Source organism: Miniopterus natalensis, chromosome 20 (assembly GCF_054644295.1).
Source record: "Miniopterus natalensis isolate mMinNat1 chromosome 20, mMinNat1.hap1, whole genome shotgun sequence".
NCBI classification, from domain to species: domain Eukaryota; kingdom Metazoa; phylum Chordata; class Mammalia; order Chiroptera; family Miniopteridae; genus Miniopterus; species Miniopterus natalensis.
The window spans coordinates 14,882,330-14,903,561 of record NC_142100.1 but is presented as its reverse complement, the minus strand read 5'-3'; positions in this window follow the sequence as shown (position 1 = coordinate 14,903,561).

Genomic DNA, 21,232 nt, shown 5'->3' with positions numbered 1-21,232 from the left:
AGAAGGGAGAGGGAGAGATAGAAACATCAATGATGAGAGAGTCATTGATCAGCTGGGGATCAAGCCCACAACCTGGGCATGTGCCCCAACCAGAAGTCGAACCTTGATCTCGTGGATTACAGGTCGGTGCTCAACCGCTGAGCCACGCCAGTCAGGCCCAAACGTGCTTTTTAAGTGGATTGGTTCAGTTACACAAAGGTCTTAAGATACTATTTTCTTAATCTTCACCCAAAGGTATGTTTTTATTGATTTTTAGAGGAAGGAAGAGAGAGAAACATCAATCGGTTGCTTTCCATATGCGCCCCAACCCTGCAAGCCAGGTATGTGCCCTGACCGGGAATGGAACCTGCAACCTCTTGGTGTACTGGACAACACTCCAAACAGCCACCTGACCAGGGATTGAATATCTTATTTTTGACTAAATCTTGATATTAGACTGGTGAAAATGGGCATGACCCAATTTCTGTCCATGAGCTCCTATTATGGTGGAGCACAGAACTTTTAGGCGTGCAAGTTTAACCTCCTTTCTCATTCCGAAGTAGAGGTTTGACCCATGTGTTAAAAATTCCTTAGGAAGCCTGTTTCAAGTTGGCCTAATTGCTAGCTGAAATGGTTACTGAGTTTCACTTCAATTAGGTCAGGTATTTTAAAGCTACAAGTGTTATGTGGCCAAGATACAGCTTTGATAAACATGTCGACATTAAAACTGTTCTTATATTCGAAGTACTCTTCAGAGGAAGGGCTTTAGGGAAAACACTCGTTTCACATCACAACTGTCTTCTGAAAGGTTTTGTTCCCACCCTCCAGATGTGGAAGCTGAGGAGCTAAGGTTGTAGACCTCAAGTTCACACAGCTGGGAAGTCAGGACGGCTTCTTTCTAAGACTACTAATTCAGAGTTCTACCCTTGTGGGCTCTAGCAGTGCCTTGCTGTCTGCTCCAGGCAGCCGTGGCAAGCCACACAGCCTTCAAGGCTCAGGTCCCTCATTTTTAAGTGTAGGATTTGGAGTATAAGTTTAAATTTAACTCATAGTACTCAGTGTGTATAAGGCATCCTCTTTTGTCTGGGAATGGGGTGTGGGGAAGTATGGACACATAATTACAATTAGCCCTGTAAGTTATAAATGGGGTTCTTTGAGACGAGCTAATAGGGAGCTATTATATTACATGTGGCATAAGCCCCAAAGGCTTCTTTACTGTGTGATCTCAGAAGTTTCCTTCTAGTTCCGCACACTCTAATGTTTTAAAACTTGTCAAGATAAATTTATGAAATAAGATGGGGTCAACCTCAGTGTTACTGCAGGGAAACTGAAATCCGGAGAATTGAAATGGCTTTTCTAGGAGTCACTGCAAAATCGGTGACAGAACCTAGTCTAGCATTCATATCCCCTAAACCCTTGTTCATGGTTCTTTTCACTGCCGCGCTCTTGGGATTGAGATGGAAAAAAAGAGGGGGAGGTGTCACATCCCATTCTGGACACAGTGCTTTTAATGTTTTCACTTAGAGTTGCAGGAATTGTACTTGGAAAAGGATGTTTAAATTTATTGGTGTTATTGCTTCAGATTTTTAGTAACTCCTCAAATCCTGCTCAAAAGTCCATTTGTTTGAGTTGGAGGGTAGGGTAGGATCCTTGATAATGGAGCTATTGTCGAGTAAATACTTGGCCATCTTAAGTCACTTGGGATTGGGGAGCCCAGGGTGCCTCTTGGCTCTGTAACATAAACTAGGCTTCGTTCCAACTGTTGGGCCCTCCACACCCTCCCATACACCCTTCCATCCAGGATGCCTGCCATTCAGAGACTGAGAGGGTCCTCAGTTCTTAGGAGACCCTTCAACTATAAGGCAAGCACAAACACTGACTCACAGCTGGGTGGGACCTAACATCATCTTCCATGATAAAACCCAGTCATTAAGCTGATGAAAACCACCATTTCAAATACCTACCATGTTCTGGGCACTTCAGGTGCATGGCCTGAATCTTTACAGTGGCTCTGGAAGATAGGCATTATCATCTTTTTAACAGATGAGGACACCTAGGTATCAGGCGGTATGAGGTACATAGCTAGTAAGAGGAAACACTGAGACCAAAACGGGCTGTCACTTCAAGGCTCTTTGTGTTTATTTCCACCTGGAGAAAAGGAGTCCTAGAAAAGTTATAACAATAGCCAGCCCATCTGCCTCTCTGGTCTGTATCCTTTCTTCAACTTCTAGGACATCCTACCTAAGTCAAATCCTTCAAGGCCTAATGAAATACTGTCTCTTATGAAACCTCTGATCTAGCTGGAGGCCTCCTCCTGCCTGGTGACTTTGGGTCAATCTTTGCATTATTATTCTAAGTTACTGTGCACATCTCTCCTCTGGACAATAGGTTCCCATGGTGCCTAGCAAAACAAGAGCTTCAAAAGGTTGGGTGAGCTAAGGAATGAAGGAATCCACTGTCAAGTTTATTTTTCCAAAATACAACTCCCATGCCATCCTGGAGGGCGGGGACTGTACAAAGAAGGGAAGGGGAAATAACATTTGCTGATTGCCTTCTGCGGGTGACTTAGCAGTCATCATACCAAATAGGGCTTTACATAGTTTAAAATTCAGAGCTGACAATCCGTGAAGAAGGCTGTAGCTCCAATTGAGAGGCTGAGAGGAAAAGTGACTTTCATGTGGTCACACAGCTGGGAAGTGGCAGAGCATGTCTCCGTGCAGGGCTCCAAGGCCCTTGTTCTTTCCATGAACATGTTGCCTTCAGGCAGAGGCTGGAAACCTGACCTTCCAAGTCTTCCTTGATGGGACCTCTTCCCTCCTCACCAACCAGACTTCTCTCAGTGACCTTCTCCTTTGCAATTGTCTCTTCAGTCAGTGTTTTTGGCTCCCCCCCCCCCCCCCCCGGCATATTCAGGACATAGACCCTAATGCTTTCCTTCCCCCTAATCCCTGAGCTCCTTCAACCAGGAGAGGCGGTACCTGTAGGTGGACTCAAGAGGTGGACCCAAACACCACCAGTTGAATTTCTTTCCCTGCTGGACCCAACTTGTTCAGCCTGCTCTCTCACTTTGGCTCAAGCCATTACCATCCCTTCTGGAATGGCTTTCTTCTCTTGGCCTACTTAAATCCTATTTATGAAATCCCACCCTCTTCCTGCCAGCTACAGTGAATCCCCCTCTGGGCTCCTGTTCTGTGGGTCTGTACCACACAATGGCATTTACCACTCAGTCTTCACTCATTCAACAAACACTGTATGGTAGACATTGGCAAGATGCTAGGGATACCTTGGTGAGTTACCTGTCCTCCTGGGGCTAACACTCTAGTGGGGGAGCTACACTAGTATTTTATAAAAGTATAAAATACTAAAGTAACTAGGAAAACATCACTTAAGATTCTTCTCGAGGGCCTAGCACACAGCTCACAAAAAGAATTTGTTAAATGCATGAATAATTGATTGATTTGAAGCTAGGTTTTTAAAAAAATGAAATGACCAAAGGGAATCCTTTATATACCCACCCAAGTCTATTACTGATGAGCCATGTAGGAAACTGAGGGTCATGAGGCCTCAGGGTTGGTTCTAACATCTCCTGTAAATTGGTGGTGTGACCTTGAGCAAGTTCTGGCCTCTCAGCAGCCTCTAAAAAGGAGACGAGTGCTTTTGGTGGTCCCTGGAGTCTTTCCATTTCTGAGATTCTGTGATTCTCTACTTATTTTCAACTGCTCTGGGATGGTCCTGGCCTTCCTCCCCCCCCCACGCTGCCCCCCTTTTCCTTCCGCCCTTCACATTTGTCCCTTCTGCATCCGCCCTCCACCCTCTTCACTTTCCTGGCCACCCCCTAGTGCCACTGAAATGGTTACCATGGCAACCACATCCTGGAAGTGACATCACTCATCTCCTAGGCAACTGTTTCCAGGGTAGTGATGTCATTCGATCACTACGGCAACCCTCCAGGAAGACAGTTCTGCATTGAAATGGGCAAACAGAATTCTTATGTATTTCTGGGGGTTGGAAGCAACGCATGAAGAATATTTTAAAAAATCTCAGGAGTAAGAAGAAAAAGCTTTGGGCTTATAGGGGAAAAGTGGGAAACCAGCATGGGGCTGGGAAAGAGCAGAAGCTCTTGGGTGAACCCCCTATCCTTCCTTTCCAATAACTAGGCTGACCGTATAATATACCACCAACTGGGACACTTGAGAGTGAACCAGGGCATCATTATTATTATGCTGGGATGGCAGGTGAAAAGTAGGCCTTCTAAAGTAAACCAGGGCATGTGGGCGCCGCCCATAATCAAGAAGGTGCCTTGCCTCATGCCCTCACCTCAATAAGCATTGATTCAGCTCTCTTGTGTGTGGGCACCAGGACACCACAGTAAGCAAAAGCAGCCCGGTCCTTGTCCTAATGGAGCTTATGGTCATGTGTGTGATGGGGCCGAGGGTAATCCTGCAGTCACCCAGTGAATGCTGCCGTGGCAGACTGAGTGCAGTGCTTGCAAGAGAAGACATAGAATGTCAGGGATGTGTTTAATGAAAGTACCAGAAGCAGCCTGGGCAGGAGAAGAGTTAACTAAAGGGGTGAAGTGGGGAGAAGTCTGTTTTGGCAGAGGGAACAGCATGTGCTATGGGAATGTGCAGAGTACCAGGAGCTGAAATGAGGCCAAGTAGAGAGCAGGAGGGAGCCAGGTGTGAAATGAGGGTGAAGAGGGTGGCAGGGACCAGGCCTCACAGGGCCTTGGAGGCCAGAGCCCTCAGAAGCCCCAGGGAAATGTGTTGAGCAGTGGGAGACATGATCCTGTTTGTATGTTAAAAATCTCATCCTTGCTGTTGCATGGGACAGAGTGGGAGAGCAGTTTGCCCAGGAGGGAGATTGGGTGGCGGGGACCTGGGGGTTGGCAATGAAATGGAGGGACACAGTGGATATATTTGGGAGGTGGAGCTGGCAGGATTTGCTGAAGGACTAGATATGGGGTGAGGGTAAGGAAGGACTCACAACACTTGGGATGGCATGAGTGACTTGGGGCAGGGGAGAGACTGCTCTTCTCTCAGGTGAGGAAGCAGGGAAGGACTGGGACTAAGGGAGTCATGGTGTCTTCACTTTCACCAACTCCCTAATAAAAGTGGAGAGAACAGCCTGGCCAGGGTGGCTCAGTGGTTGAGTCGACCCATGAATCAAGAGGTCGGCGGTTCGATTCCCCGTCAGGGCATGTGCCGGGGCTTCAAGCTCGATCAGCAGTAGGGGGCATGAAGGAAGCAGCCAATTGATGTTTCTCTCTCGTTGATGTTTCTATCTCTTTACTCCTCTCCCTTCCTCTCTCAAAAAATTAAAAAATAAAAGTGGAGAGAATAGGTGGCAGACCTGAGAGCTGAGTGCCGATAATAAGAACCAGCTGCTTTCCTGTCTCCATAGGAGCCTATCCCACAGACGAGGCTCAGATCGGTTCCAGAACTTGCTGAAGTCCTCATAGTTTGCATGTGGCCACACCAGGCCTCAGACAAGGGCTTGCTGACCCCTGAGTGTCCCCCTTTCCACCAGACCATGTTTTACCAGCCTCCCCAGTTTCCTCGTGACAGGGAGGGAGGAAGGGAAGCCAAGTGCCTTCAGATTGGCCACTTCCTTGATCTCTTACCACCACCATTTGTGCTGAGGAACAGAGGGTCTGAGAAGGGATGAGACCCCTCAGCCCCATCGTAGCTGCTTCCTCTCCACCACAGATGTTCTTGACTGACCTTTAAGGTTCTGCCCAAGCTTGTCCCCCCAGGAAGAGGAACAGGTGGGAGGCTGAGAACACACCTCCGTGCCTCAGTGTTCTCCTCTGTAAAATGGGGATAATGACAATGTTGACTTCTGCCTCATAGGTTGGTGCTGAGGCAAAATGAAATGTAATTGATGAATTTTAGTGACTGTTAGAATTAGGGTGGGAGGGCAAGAGGTGTGGGTATGCACAGGACCCACGGCCTTCGGGATGGAGGCGGGAGAGGCAGGGTACAGTGACAAATGGACCAGCTGTCTGAGGGAGAAGCCTCCTCCTCACCAGCTGGTTCCCCGGGAGACAGCATGGTTTGTACCCCTCATTCCCAATCCTGCACCTGCTGCAGGGGGAGGAGGAGCAGCGTGGTGTCTCTTGGGAAAAGAGTTCTGTAGAGAAAGCCTGGAAGCAAGGAGGTTGCATCCAGGAGGCCTAAGCCTGGGAGCAGGGGTTGTGGAAGGGACTGAGAGGCCTGTGCTCTCAGCCCCCACCCCCCTCCCAGCCCTACCCTCAGCCCTACATTAAACAATCATGGTCTTTCTACAGCCTCCAACTACAGGATTCTGAAAGACACAAACCACCCTGAGCTTAAAAAGGAGTGAATAGCCCTGGCTGGTGTGTTGCTCAGTGGTTAGAGAGTCAGCCCGTGCACAGAAGGGTCATGGGTTCGATTCCTGGTTAAGGGCTCCGACCTGGCTTGCAAGCTCAATCCCCTTGTCTCTCTCACATTGATGTTTCTCTCTCTCTCTCCCTCCCTCCCTTCCACTCTATCTAAAAAAAAAAGGAGTGACTAAACAGGATTGGGCCCTGTGATGCCAGACCATGTGTGCATGCACACATATACATCCTTCTTATTTCCTATGTATTAGTCAGGGTTCAAGCAGAGAAATAGTACCACTAGGAGATGAATGTTAAGAGATTTAAAAATTTTTTTTTTTGCAAGGAGTTAACGTACATGATTGTGGGGTTGGCTAGGCAAGTCTAAAATCATGAGGTTCATGCTGGAACTCTTGCCAAGGGCTGAAGCTGCTGTCTACAGGCAGAATTTCTTCATCAGGGAAGCCTCAGCTCTGATCTTAAAGTCTTTAAACTGATTGAATCAGGCCCACTCAGATTATCTAGGATAATCTCCCTCAAAGTCAATTGATAATGGACTTTAATTGCATCTACAAAATGGCATCACCCACAATATCTAAATTAGTGTTTGATTGAATAACTGGGGGCTGTAACTTAGCCGATTTGACAAGAGACCATCACACCCAGGTACCAACCAGCCATGGTTTTGGCGGCCTGTGAACGGTGCTTTACATTTATTAATGTGGCCGTTTACTGAGCACTTACTACGTGCCACACACACACCGCCCTAAGCGATTTCCACACAGCATCTTAATCTTCAAAACATCCTGTGAAGTAGGTGCCCTTCTTGTCCCTGGTTCTACAGGTGAGGAGTCAGCCTCAGGTGAGCAGACCCCCCCCCCCCCCCCCCCCGGGACAGTCAGACCGTCTGGAGGGCAGGTCTGAGGGCATCCGTGCCCCGAGCCCCACTCCCACGGGTCCCCCCGGGAGCCGCTCCTCCGCCTCGCCGCCTGTCTTCCTGCGGGAGTCGGGTCGCCGTGTGACGCGAGCCGGTTCCTGCGCCCTGGGCTCCGGCTCTCCCGGCGCTGGGGCTCGGTCCCTCCCGGCCTTTCCGGCTTTAGGGCAGAAGGGAGAGCCTTCTGGAACCACTTTCCCGGGTCTTTGCTGCCACCTAGGGGGCTCGCCCATGTTCACCACGCTTCAGGCCGGCCTGGAAGGCGGGTGAGCTGTGAGGTCCTGCATCATTGGGGGTGTACAGGGGACAGGCAAATGGCGTGAGGGGCAGTTCTGGGCCCAGGAGCAGAAACAATGCAAATTCCCCCGGCCTTCGCCTCCACCTTGCTCACTCAGGCTCCCCAGGCCCCTGCAAGAGTCATTGAGGATTCCCGGGGCCCCCACCCCTGCGGAGCTCTGCCGCCGCCCCGGCCGGGCCTTGGGACCGTCAGGACGCCAAGGGGCCTAAGGGGAAGCGGGAACTTGTCTCCCGCGCTCGGGACGGCAGAGCGACTCAGGCTCCTGAGGGGACCCGCCCACTCCGACTACAGAGGGGAGGAGGCCGGAACCCCAGGCGCGAACGGAACGGGGGTGGGGGGGAGAGGCGAAGCCGGGAAAAGGGGGTGCTGGAGATCCCCGCCCCTGCCCTCCCGCAGCGTCCGAATCTCCACGTTAGCCCCGCCCACCCACAGGTCCCGCCCACAGCCCCGCCCCCACAGCCCCTCCATTAGGACCGCGGCCATTAGGTGGCGCCGCGCGCCGCGCGCCGCGCATGGGCTCCAACTCCGCCCTTGGGAGGAGCCGTGGTCCCCCCCACCCGGCTCCGTGCGCCTCGGTTCAGAAACCGGTTGGTGATGCGAGAAGTGACGGGAAGGCGAAGAGGCTGGCTGTTGGCGGCAACACCCTCAGCAGCCAATCCGCTAGTCAGTGGGCCAGTCAGTACAGCCAGTCAGTCCCCTCAGCCCGTCAGCCTGTACAACCAGCCTGTCAGCCAATCCTGTCAGTCAGCCTGTACAACCAGCCTGTTAGCCAATCCCGTCAGTCGGCCTGTCAGCCTGTCAGCCAGTACAACCAGCCTGTCAGCCAATCCTGTCAGTCAGCCTGTACAACCAGCCGGTTAGCCAATCCCGTCAGTCGGCCTGTCAGCCTGTCAGCCAGTACAACCAGCCTGTCAGCCAATCCTGTCAGTCGGCCTGTCAGCCTGTCAGCCAATCCCGTCAGTCGGCCTGTCAGCCTGTCAGCCAGTACAACCAGCCTGTTAGCCAATCCCGTCAGTCGGCCTGTCAGCCTGTCAGCCAATCCCGTCAGTCGGCCTGTCAGCCTGTCAGCCAGTACAACCAGCCTGTTAGCCAATCCCGTCAGTCGGCCTGTCAGCCTGTCAGCCAATCCCGTCAGTCGGCCTGTCAGCCTGTACAACCAGCCTGTCAGCCAATCCCGTCAGTCGGCCTGTCAGCCTGTCAGCCAATCCCGTCAGTCGGCCTGTCAGCCTGTCAGCCAGAACGACCAGCCTGTCCCTCCATCAACAGGTAGTCAAGTTGCACGGCCACTGGTCCCACAGTTTCTTCATTCAGTCCCTTAGTCGTTCAGTTTCTTGTGGGCCTCCCCGCGGGCCATCGCGGTGCCCTTGTCACCTCCGTCCTGGTGTGCTGGGCCTGCACACCTCCAGGGCCAGGAGGGTTGGTGAGGGGAGGGAATAAGCGGTACCCAGGCCTCCTGAGGGGACCCGCCCACTTGGGATCTTTCAGGTACTTGGGGAAAAGTGACAATGACACGGACAGGAACCTGAGTGCCATGGTGCTCTGGGGGCAGCCCAGGTGTCCCAGGAGCTCAAAGAGCTGCGGAGGAAAGGGCCAGGGAGGGCAATGCCCGCAGGCAGCTGAGCTGGGAGATGCTTCCAAATTCAACCCTTTGTTGGCAAGTGGGAACCTGACCAGAGAGAGGCTGTGCATTTGGCCTAATCTGTCCCCCTCCTGGACCATCGGGACCACAGTGGTGGCTCAGGGCACAGTGCATCCTGGCTCTGAGCGGGAGATAGGACTCCTGGGCTCTGTTCTTGGTGTGGCTTCTACCTCTCTGTGTGTCCTTGTGGGAGCTGTGAAACTATTCTGGGCCTCAGTGTACCCTGCACCTCTCTCAGGTGCAGAAACAATCTCTGTAACCCAACCCCCACCCCCCCGCCCTGCCTTATACTGTGGGTTGAAAATGAGACCACAGAGGTGAGAGCCCAGGTATGAAGGGTGTATAGTCATATTTCTTGTTTTCCTGAGGTGGTCGGGGAGGGGGTGGAAGAAAAAAGAGGCAGACATGGCTGGGGGGAGACCATGGCCTGTTATCTCCACCCACAGGAGCCTGGGGTTCTGGCCTTGGCTGGTGACCCTGGGCAAGTCCCTGCGCCTCTCTAGGCTCCTGGAACAGTGAGGAACTTGAACTCCATGATCTCTAAGGTCTGAGACTTGAGTGGAAGGAAAATTCCTGAGTGGAGAATTCCTCCCAAGGACATCGTGGAACCCTGACTGGCCACAGTATGGGGATTGGCAATGGACCCTGTTGCTTTTTTGACCTGGTGGCGAGGGTTTGACCTGGTGGTAATTGGGAGGGTTAAAGTGCCTGGCCTTGTGCCCAGCCCGGTGGGGACAGGAGCAGGGACTGAGGAGGGAGGGTGGTAGCTGGGTCTCTGGAGTCAGAAACTCTCCCTCAGCCCAACCTTGGTTGGCTCGTGGGACCTTTGCTGAGAGAAAGGCCCTGCTGATCCTGAGGGAGGGAAGGAGGGAAGGGAATGGACAAGCCTCAGCCATACCCTGAGGACAATGGCCTTCTCTCTTTCTGCCTCAGTTCCTCCCTCTTCTTTGAAGTTGGGTACCCAGCTCATGTCATGTCTGGCTCCCCTCAGTGGTCCAGCGAGGTGGGAGCTGCAGTTCCTGGAGGCTGGGGGAGACCAGGGCAAGGCAGGCTCCTTGAAGGAGCTGGAAGGTTCCAGGAAGAGTTGGTTATTCATTCCACAAATATATATATTTATATATTGGACATCCATGACATGCCCTAGGCAGTGGGTGACAGGAATGAACTGTACAGATGTTGCCCCTGTTAAAGGAGTGCAGAGTATAGAGTGGTGATCAAGAGCAGTCAAAGGAAAACAAAAAAAAGAAAGTTAGTAAATTTGTTGTTGGAAGTAAAAAAATTGTGCCGTGAAGGTAGCAAAGAGGATGCCGAGGTAGAAAATAATGGAGGGAAGTCTGGGAAGGCTCTCTGGGTAGGTCACACTTAGCCTAAGACCCCAAAGAGAGGGAGCCAGCCATTGACTGGAGAGACTTTCAGAGTGAGGGAAACTCACTCACTCACTCACTCACTCACTCACTCACTCACTCACTCACTCACTCACTCAGATGTTACTGTGTGTCAGGTGCTATTCTAGTTGCCACAAGAACATCGATGAACAATAGAAGGGAAATCCTTTCTCCCATGGAGCTTATGTTTTAATGGAAGGAGACAGAAAATGAAACAAAACAAACAAATTTCCGTGAATATGAATGCTGTGAAGAAAGTAAAAACAAGAGTATAGTATAGAAAATGATTAAGAATGAGGGGACTATGGCAGAGAGGCTGGTGAGTGAGCTGATTGATGCAAAGGAACCAGCCATGCAACTCTCTGGAGGAAGAATATGCCAGATGGGGGGAGCAGGGAGTGGGAATGAGTTTAGCAGGTTTGAGCCATATGGCTGGTGGGAGAATGATGGGCAGTGAATTGCAGGGAGCAAGTCATGAAGGGTGTGGCAAAGTTAGGTGAGGAGTTTGGATTTTACTAGCCACGTGTGGCTGGCAGGCACTTTACATATGGCTTGTCTGAACTGAGGTGAGGTAGAATACACACCAGATTTTGAAGATTTAGCATGGGAAAAAAAAATACAGACTATCTCAATAGTTTTTTATAGTGATTACATGTTGAAGTGCTAATATTATGGATATATTGGGTTAAATAAAATATATTATCAAAATTAATTTCATAGGTTTCTTTTTACCTTTTAAAATGTGTCTACTAAAAATTTAAAAATTACATCTGTGGCTCACATTGTAGTATTTCTATTGGGACACGCTGCCCTAGTGGGTAGGGTTCATGGAACATTGTAAGATATGACATGTCAGGACACCAGGGGGTAGCAGTGGCTAGGAATTTGAAGGGCACTTCAATGAGGGCAATCTTATATCACACCCAGAGTGCGGGTTGTTGACCTGGCTCTCCCTTGCTTTCCTTCCTGAGATCTTCTCATAGCTGAACTGCAGCACACCCCTCTGGACTTTCCAACCCATTGGCTATCTCAGTTGGAATTGAGGAAGGGTCAGGAAGGGTCCCAATATAACAACAGTATGAAGGACTCAGAAAAGTGCTGGAACCTTAGATGCTCAATTCTCATCCCCTTCATATCACCCCTGGCTGACATCACCCTGCCAGGGGAACATTTCCACCCCTTGGACTGAGCAGGGTGTGCCAACCAACAGCTGGGTAGTCAAGGCAACCAAGGCCATAAAGCTCATAATTTACCTGAAATAGATGTGGCAGTAACCTATTTTCATCCATTAACATTCTAAACACCTTGTTCAAACTGCCTGTAGTGTTTCTAGTTGGCAGGAAAACTGCCATTAGTAGCAAAAGAGCAGTGAGATGACTGGGGGTGAGATCAAACTGACTTCAGTTGGTTTGGTGTGACTTTTGTGAGCACCATTGTGTGCCAGACACTATGCTGGGTGCTTTGGGTTGTTTACTGAGCTGTCTTCAATTAATGGATGTTCAAATATCTTAATACAGGAAAAAATGCATGGAGGTATAAATAAAGACCTATGAGAGCACAATTAATGCCAGTGTGTGTGTGCGTGTGTTTGTGTGTGTGTAAATTTCAACCCAGAGAAGGGGCATCAGAGCAGAGGGTAGGATTTGGCCTTGCAGCTGAGGGTGTAGAGAGAGGATTTTCCAGGTACATGGGATAGCAGGAAGAGACATGATTCAGGTAAGTGCAGACAGAACTGTTTGGTTAGGATGTTGGGCATGTGGATCGAAGTCCCTGGAAAAGAAAGTTGGTGCCATCTTGAGAGGCCTGGATTTCCAGGTTAGAGAGATTTGTTTTTAGAGTGTAGTCTCTTGGGAACTGTTGAAGAGGAACCGATCTGGACAACATGTGCTTAGAAAAAAACAAACACTTGCCTGGAGTGTTTGGTGCTCAGAGGGCCGCACAAAGCAGGGAGAGGAAAAGGAACTTGTATGAGGAGAGGAGGGAGGTAAAGAGCCCTTCTGGGATCATGCTGCAGTGTGGTGTAGTGGTTAAAAGCATTTGTTTTGGAAATGGAAAAACCTGGAATTGAACTGTAGTCTTGCCATTTTTTTTTTTTTGCAATAGCTTTATTGAGATACAATTCACATACCATACAATTCACTCATGTAAAATGTACAATTTGATAACATTTAGTATATTCACAGAGTTATACAACCATAACCACAATCAATTTTTCTTTTTAAAAATTGAGATATAATTCATATACCAAAAAAGTGGCCATTTTGAAATGTAAATTTCATTGGTTTTTAGTAAATTCACAAAGTTGTGCAAACAACACCACTGTCTAATTCCAGAATATTTTCATCACTCCAGAAAGAAACCCAGTACCTGTTAGCAGTCACTCCCATTCTCCCCTCCCCTAGGCCTTGACAACAGCTAATCTACTTTCTATCTCTATGGATTTGCTTATTCTGGGCATTTAATATATATGAACTCATATAATATGTGATCTTTTGTGTCTGGCTTCTTTTAATAAGCATAATGTTTACACGGTGAATCCATGTTGCAGTTGGTGTTAATACTCATTCCTTTTTATGGCTGCATAATATTCCATTGTATGAATTTTGTTTATTCATTCATCAGTTGGAAACCACATTTTGTTTATCCACTCATTGTTGATGGACATTTGAGTCATTTCCACCTTTTGGCTATTATGAAAAATGCTGCTGTGACCATTTGTGTACAAGTTTTGGTGTGGATATAGATTTTCATTTATCTTGGACATATCCCTAAGAGTAGAATTTCTGGGTCATATTCAATGTTTAACTTTTCAAGGAACTGCTAGGCTGTTTCCCAAAGAGGCTGCACCACTTTACAGTCCTACCAGTAATGAATGAGGTTTCTAATTTCCACAAATCCTCACCAACACTTGTTACTTCTGTTTAAAAAATAAAAAGCCAGCCTAGCGTGTGAAGTGGTATTTTACTATAGTTTCGATCTGCATTTTCCTAATAACTAATGTTGTTATGCATCATTTCATGTGTTTGTTGGCCATTTGTATATCTTTTTTGGAGAAATTTCTATTAAAGACCTATGGCTAATTTTATACTTGGTTATTTATTTTTTTAATTTTTGAATTGTTAAGAGCTCTTAAAATATATGTTTTCTCCCATTCTGTAGATTGTCTTTTTTATTTCCTTGAAAGTGTCCTTTGAAGAACAAAATTAAATTTTTTTTTTTTTGAAGCCTGATTTACCTATTTTTTGTTTGGTTGCTTGTATTTTAGTTTTCATATCTAAGGAACTATAGGTCATTTTTGTTTTCTTCTAAGAGTTTTATAGTTGTAGCTCTTACAGTTAGTCATTTGATCCATTTTGAGTTAGTGTTAGTATAAGGTGTGAGGTAGGGGGTTCACCTCATTTATTCTTTTGTATGTGGATATCCAGTTTTCTCAGAACCATTTGCTGTTTTTGGTACCCTTGTCAGAAGTCAGTTGACCATCCATATGTTCCTACCACTTTTTAACTCTGTGATTTAAGTCTCAGTTTTGTAATCTGTGAAATGGTGACAATAATATTTAGATAGACTTAGTCATCAGGCACAGGAGGCTCAATGTCTAGGGACCATGATCTTTTAGGAGGCCCATGAAAGTGGTTTAGTTTCTTTTCAAATTAGAACAAAAGTGAACATTTAGATCAAGGAAAATGTCTAATATACAAGATTAAGACAAAATAATATCTTTATACAAATGTAGTGATGAAATATAATGTTTAACATTTTTTTGTTAAGGAAGGGACCCATGAGGCAACAGTATTTTGCATCGACAAAAGCCCTACTGTGATCCTGATAGTATCTACTTTATAGGGTTATTGTGAGGCTTAAATATGATAATTAAGTCAAATACCACGTACTGTGCTGGCCCATAATAGACAATCAGTAAATGGTAATTTTTGGGGGAGCAGAGAGAGTTTCCCTCACCAGCTTAGGCCCTTTTAGTAGGACCAGTGCCTTGGCAAGCTGGTAAATTATTGAATGTGCAAACCCGTGAAGGAACTACCCAGTGAGTTCAAAGGAAGGTCAGCTCTAAGGAGCTGCCCCTTTTTCCTGATTTCTTGCTTTGACACCTCTGTGGGCTTTGGGGGCACCTGTGGCCTCACTAAGCAGAGAGAGAATTGCTGAGGTGAAGAGGAGGGGAGCCATGAGGGGTGCTCTGCCTCAGTGGTTGGCCCGTTTGGTAAAGGTCCCTAGCTATGACTCTCTGACTTTGTTAGGCAGAGGCCTGATGGCCACCTTGGTGGAGAAGGAAATGCCTATGCAGAGTTATTTAAGAGGCCTTGATAGCTCAGGCTTTTTTTTTTTTTAATTGAGGTGAAATTCACACAACATAAAATTAATTATTTATGGTGTATAATTTAGTGGCATTTAATACACTTATATTGTTGTGCAATCATCACCTCTATCTAGTTCCAAAACACTTTTATCACCCTAGAAGGAAACATGTACCCATTAGTGGTCATGCCCTATTTCTTTCTCCCTCAGTCCCTGACAGCCACTAATCTGCTCGCTGTCTCTATGGGTTTACCTATTCTGGACATTTCATATATAGAGGATCATAATACATGGCTTTTAAAAAATATATATATCTTTATTGATTTCAGAGAGAGGAAGAGAGAGAGAGAGAGAAACATCAATGATAAGAGAGTCATTGATAGGCGGCCTCCTGCTTGCCCCCAACTGGGGATCGAGCCTGCAACCGGGGCATGTGCCCTGACCGGGAATCGAATCTTGATCTCCTGGATCCTAGGTCAGTGCTCAACTGCTGAGCCATGCCTTCCGGGCATACATGGCCTTTTGTGTGTCTTCTTTCACTCAGCATAATGTTTGCAAGGTGTATTCATGTTGCAGTACGTTATCAATACTTTGATTTCTTTTTATAGCTGAATAACATTCTGTTGTGTGGATAGGCCACATTTAGTTTACCCTTTCATCAATTGATGCACGTTAGGGTTGTTTTCACCTTTTGACTGTTGTGAATGGTGCTTCTATGAATATTCATGTACAAGTTTTCGTGTTGATGTGTTTTCAACCCTTTGGGTATACACCAAGGAGTGGAATTGCTGGATCATGTGGTAATTCTATTTTTGACTCTTTAAGGAACCACCAAACACTGGCTGCACCATTTTACATCCCCACGAGCAATGTATGAGCGTTCTGATTTCTTCACATCCTCGCCAACACTTGTTACTGATTGATTGATTGATTGATTGATTGATTATAGTCATCCTAGTGGGTATAAAGTGGTATATCATTGTGGTTTTGATTTGCATTTCCCTAATGGCAAGTGATGCTGAGCTTCTTTTATTTCATGTGTTTGTCATGTACTCCACTCTTTTCTTGGGCCGAATGAAACCCTGTTTGGATAGAATCAAGTCCTAATGGGAAGACCTGTATCATCCAGGGTAGTTTCCTAGATGTGCCTGTGGCATATTTTGAGATTCTCTTGATCTGAGCTTGCTGAATTCTCCCCCAGGTGCTGTACGAAAACCTTGCCCTGTGGGAGGTCACTAAAGGGCTCTGGGAAACAGGTAGACTTATATGTTTAATGTGCAGTCTAAGAGCCCTTTTTCCCTCATGTGTCCTGGTGACCCCTGCTCTACATCCCAGTCCTTGCCTCAGGCTTTGGGCCTTTTCTTCTGGCTGCATCATTCCCAAGGATAACAATTGTGTCTTGGGGAGCACTTCTCCTTTGCCCTGACAGATTCCTAATTGTTTGTTTATTTGGAGCTTACCCACCATAACCTCTGTCCACTTTGGCCTCACTGAATTCTTCTCTCCACTGACTACTCATTCCAAGTTACCTTAGATTTCTCAGCCTCCAAAGTTTCCTAGACTTTCTCTCTTAGTTCTGGGTAGACTGGGTTGGCAAACTTTCCAACATGGGATCCCTCCTGTTCTATCACAGCTAGAGGAAGGGTGGGAGACTGGCTGGCTGGTCCCCCTAAGGCAAAGGGTGTTGGGAACATAGCTAAAGGAGGAATGATTCTGCTTGGAGAGAAAGAATGGGTAGTTTGAGCTCCTGGGAAAAGGTGGCTTTTGAGCTGGGTCTTGAAGGGGGAGAGGCTGACACAGGGGAGAAAGGTATTCTAGATAAAGGACTTGGATTCTTTTCATAGACTCAGATGAAGAGTGATTTTGGGGGATGCGTTACATTTCTTTTCATGTGTCTCCCTCCCTAACTATGCTGGGGAGGCCTTGAAGTCAAGAGATTCAGTGTTCTAGGGAAGTGGCCCAGGACCCATACTGTCTCTTTTCCTCCCATGTAAATTCATTTTTCCTACATCTCATGCATTCCAGATGCAGCCAACTGATGTGGAAACTCGCCCATACTAAGTGTTATTGGTAATGGATGGGTTAGTTGATTAATTAAATAAATAACTTATCTAGCATTTATTTCAGTTTACTCTATACAAGCCATATGAAAGATTATAGTGGTGCTTAATAGGACGGGTCTAAAATCAGAATAACCTGGGTTTGAATTCTACTCATTGGTAGAGACACTTCACTCAAAGTATTTACCTCTCAGTAAAATGGAAATAATACTAATACTCTATAGTGTTGTGGAGATTAAATGAGATAGTGTGAACTCTGAGCATGGTGCTTGATATGGTAAACATTAATTAAATGGTGGTATATCCAGTACATACAAAAGTACACACAAACATGTTTATAGTTAAAATGTATTATATATACACATAGTATACACATATAAAATATGTATAAAGGATATACATACTATATACATACATAAAATATATACATTATATATATATATACACACACATATATATATGCATATAGTTGGCCCTTCAACAACTCGAGGTTAGGAGCACTGACCCCCAACACAGTTGAAAATCCAGGTATAACTTTTAACTCCCTCAAACTTAACTACTAATAGCCTACTGTTGACCTGACACCGTGCCAATAACACATACAGTCGATTAATACATATTTTGTAAGTTACATGTATTATATACTGTATCCTTACAATAAAGTATGCTAAAGAAAAGAAAATGTTGTTAAGAAAATCATAAGAGAAAATACACTTAAAATATTCATTAAAAAAAAAAGTCCATGTATAAGTGAACCCATGCAGTTCAAGCCTGTGTTGTTCAAGGGTCAACTGTATATGTAATCTCCCTACTCTTAAGGAATTTAAAGACTTCAAGGGGGAAAGGAAGCTATTCAAATAAGCTATAAAGTAATATTGTACTTCCCCAGGTTGTATATTAGCATCTGAAACAGGGACTTTCTGGATACATTAACCAAAGGGTGGCTATTCCCAGGAAGATTAATTTTTTTGAGAAGGAAAGTGGGACCAAAAATCTGCCAGGAAGTAGATTTTTGTTCCAGTATGAAAAAGAAATTTGAGAGCATTTGGAGGTGGCGAACTCCTCGCGTCCTCAGAGGTGACCAAGCAGAGACTGGCTGACATATTGGTAGAGGAGCTTCCAGGATCCCTTAGAAGGCTGCAGAAGGGATGCTGGGCTCCTGAGGGGCATTTTGGAAGGGCTCTCTTTTCCATCCCTGTTCCCAGAAGCCCTTGTCCTCTTTTGTTTGGGTGGCTCCCTCCTTCGGTAGGACCTGGAATCCTGCTGGCATTGTGGTGCCAGGGCAGGTGCCTCCTACAGGTGACCTGGCACCTTATCTCCCCTGCCCCCATCTCTTCCTGCCTCTTCTGGCTTACCTCCTAGAGTAGAAATAACCCAGGGCCAAACATTAACTGTGAAACCATAAAACCATGTGAAGCTCAGGTGGCTCGCAGCGGCCTGGACTCTTGGTGCCCTGTTATCAGAAAACGCTGGCTCGGCTCCCTACGGGTGGGGAGGGTGGAGTGGCTGGAACGATGAAGGAGACCCAGCACTCTGGGCTTCCAGCAGTGGTCAGAGGATGCCTCTATTGCCCGAGGACTGTTTAGAATCCAGTCGTAGGGGTTTGGGGAGAGAACATAGCAGCAACTTTCAGCAACAGCGGAAGATGTGCCCTCACTTATGCAGTCAGGAGCTTCTCTAGTTTGCTGTGGGCCCTGATGTACACATACAGATGTACAGTGATTTCATAGACATTTACCTAGTACTGAAAACCAGGCCCACCACTCATGTGCCCTGGAGTACATCCACCCACCCATATGCTGTCTCTTATTCCTAGACCCTTGCATGGTGCCTGCGACATCAGGACATCTTCCTTGGATTGATGGATAAATAACGAGGGGAAGATGTTTATGTTCTCCCACATACTCATCCACAAGTGTATACATTTTGAGGAGGGTACCTATAGATACCCATGGATGGTCAGGGTATGCCTATAACACACACACACACACACACACACACACACTCAAACTAAACACAATAGCATCAGTGCACTGGTCCATACACACCTGCACCTGCTAGTTATATGCATATGAATATGTGTCTATATTTACAGGTTCCCAGGTGACCCTGCTAAACTGCAAGGGTGGTGGCTATGATGAGAGAATGGCTCTGTGGACACAGGACAGGGCAAAGATGATATTTCTGCTGAGAAGCCCATCTCCCAGTTGTGCGCTGGGATGCTTGCCCAGAATGCAAAGCTTTCTCCTGTCTGTCCTCAACGCTAAGCAAGGCGGAGCATAGAGGGAGGAGGGCAGGGGCTGAGAGGAGCACGCTGGAGCAGGTCGGGTCAACTTCAACATCTCCTGGCCCCTTATAATTCTCTTGGAGAAAATGTATTGATCTGGTCATCACATGCCATCTTCTCTTGCTCACTGTCCCAGCCACACCGCCCTCTGTCACTTCAAGATCCTGCCAGCCAAGCTCATTTCCACCTCAGGGAGTCTGGTTTTCTGCACGACTGACTCTTCTCATCTTTTAGTTCTCAGCGCCATGAGCAGGGCCCTTGATGGTTTTGTTCAGTGCTGAATCCTTAGGGCCAAGCACAGTGCCTGGTGCCTGGTAGCTGCTCAGTGAATGCTGAATGAATAAGCGAAGGGGAGCTGAGGTCCGGCAATGAAGCAGGGGGAAATATGCATATAGACATTAAAGGAATCTGGGAGAATCAGAGGGTAGAGCAATTCCCGCCACAGCTGGAGTGGAGGCACTGGAATCCTTTCTGTTATTATTTTTGTTGATAACAGTACTATTGAAAATGACAGTGTAAGAGTCAGAGTGCCTGGGTTCAAATTCTCCTCTTATTAGCTGTGTGTCCTTGAGCCAGTGTCTCAGTTTCCTCATCTGAAAAATGGGGATGATAACAGTATCTACCACTTTGGGTTGTTGTGAAGATTAAATGAGATGATGTTTGTGTAGACAGGCACAGAATAAGTGTTCAATAAATGTTAGCTATCAGTATTATTATATGAACGTTCACTTATGCCAGGCATTATGCTAAGGACTTTTGGTGCAAGTTCTTAATTAATTTTCCCAATAATGAGTGAGATAGAATTTAAAAAAAAAATCCATGTTTCATAATCGAGGAAATGGAATCTCAGCAAGAGGAAGTCACTGAGTCACACATTTACTAGCTGGGAGATGGAGGCACTGGGAGTTAAGCCCAGGTTTGCCTGATTTTAATGCCAGTGCACTTAACCATTGCACCACACTGCAATCCCTCTGCTGGGGTAACCCTGGAGTTCTGGTGAAGCCAAGGGAGCTTGCCACAGAGGCTGATCAGAACTCAGGGATCCTGCTTCTGGACTTTAGTCTTTCTGAGCCTGCCGAGGGCCTCTGTGGAAGAGCAGCAGAAAGGAGACCCCAAGATCTGTCTTTCTACCTCTGACTGAGAGGGCTGGGCAAGGGACCTCAGAGCCTTGTGGCATTTACAGCCTGGTAACCCAAACCAACAATAGAACAGAATGTTTATAATTAGTCATTTCAATTCTCTTCAATATCTAGAACCTTTGGGTAGGATAAGAGACGTCAATTAAAATATAATCTTCCCCTTTGACCAATCAATTTTTAATTATATTTCCACTCACTAAGCTTGGTTGATAAGAAGAAATGACTTTTGAATTATTTCATTGATAGCAAAGTCTTCTAAGGAAACAGTGTTTTATATATACACAGATATACATGCAAACACACTGCTCAGCTGCAAATATGCGCCTCCCAGGGCATCTGTCTACACTGGCTCACATACTCCTAGAAACTTGCCGCATGTGCAAGAGATCTTATCTACCCAATTGTGCATACGTAGCAAAAACCAAACCAAACCAAAATAAAATCACACACACACCCTTAGATGACTCTTAAGTTTGGAAGGGCAGAAACTGAGTGAAAACAGTAATAAATGATCAGTATTAATTATCACGAAGTGCTAATTAAGCACTTTACATATACTGTCTCACCTAATCGCCATAGCAATTCTACCAAGTAGATATTAGCATCCTCTCCCTTCCCACAGGGAGACTGAAGCTATGGTGAAGTCCAGATGCCCCAGGGGATTGCATGCACATCAAAGTTTGGAGGCCTTGTGGTATAGGTCACATACTAGTAAATCACAGAAGCAAACTTTGAATGCACCTGTGTTCTGACTAGAAAATATTTGTTCTTCTTTTTTTTTTTTTTTAAATATATCTTTATTGATTTCAGAGAGAGGAAAAGAGAGACGGAGACAGAGATAGAAACATCAACGATGAGAGAGT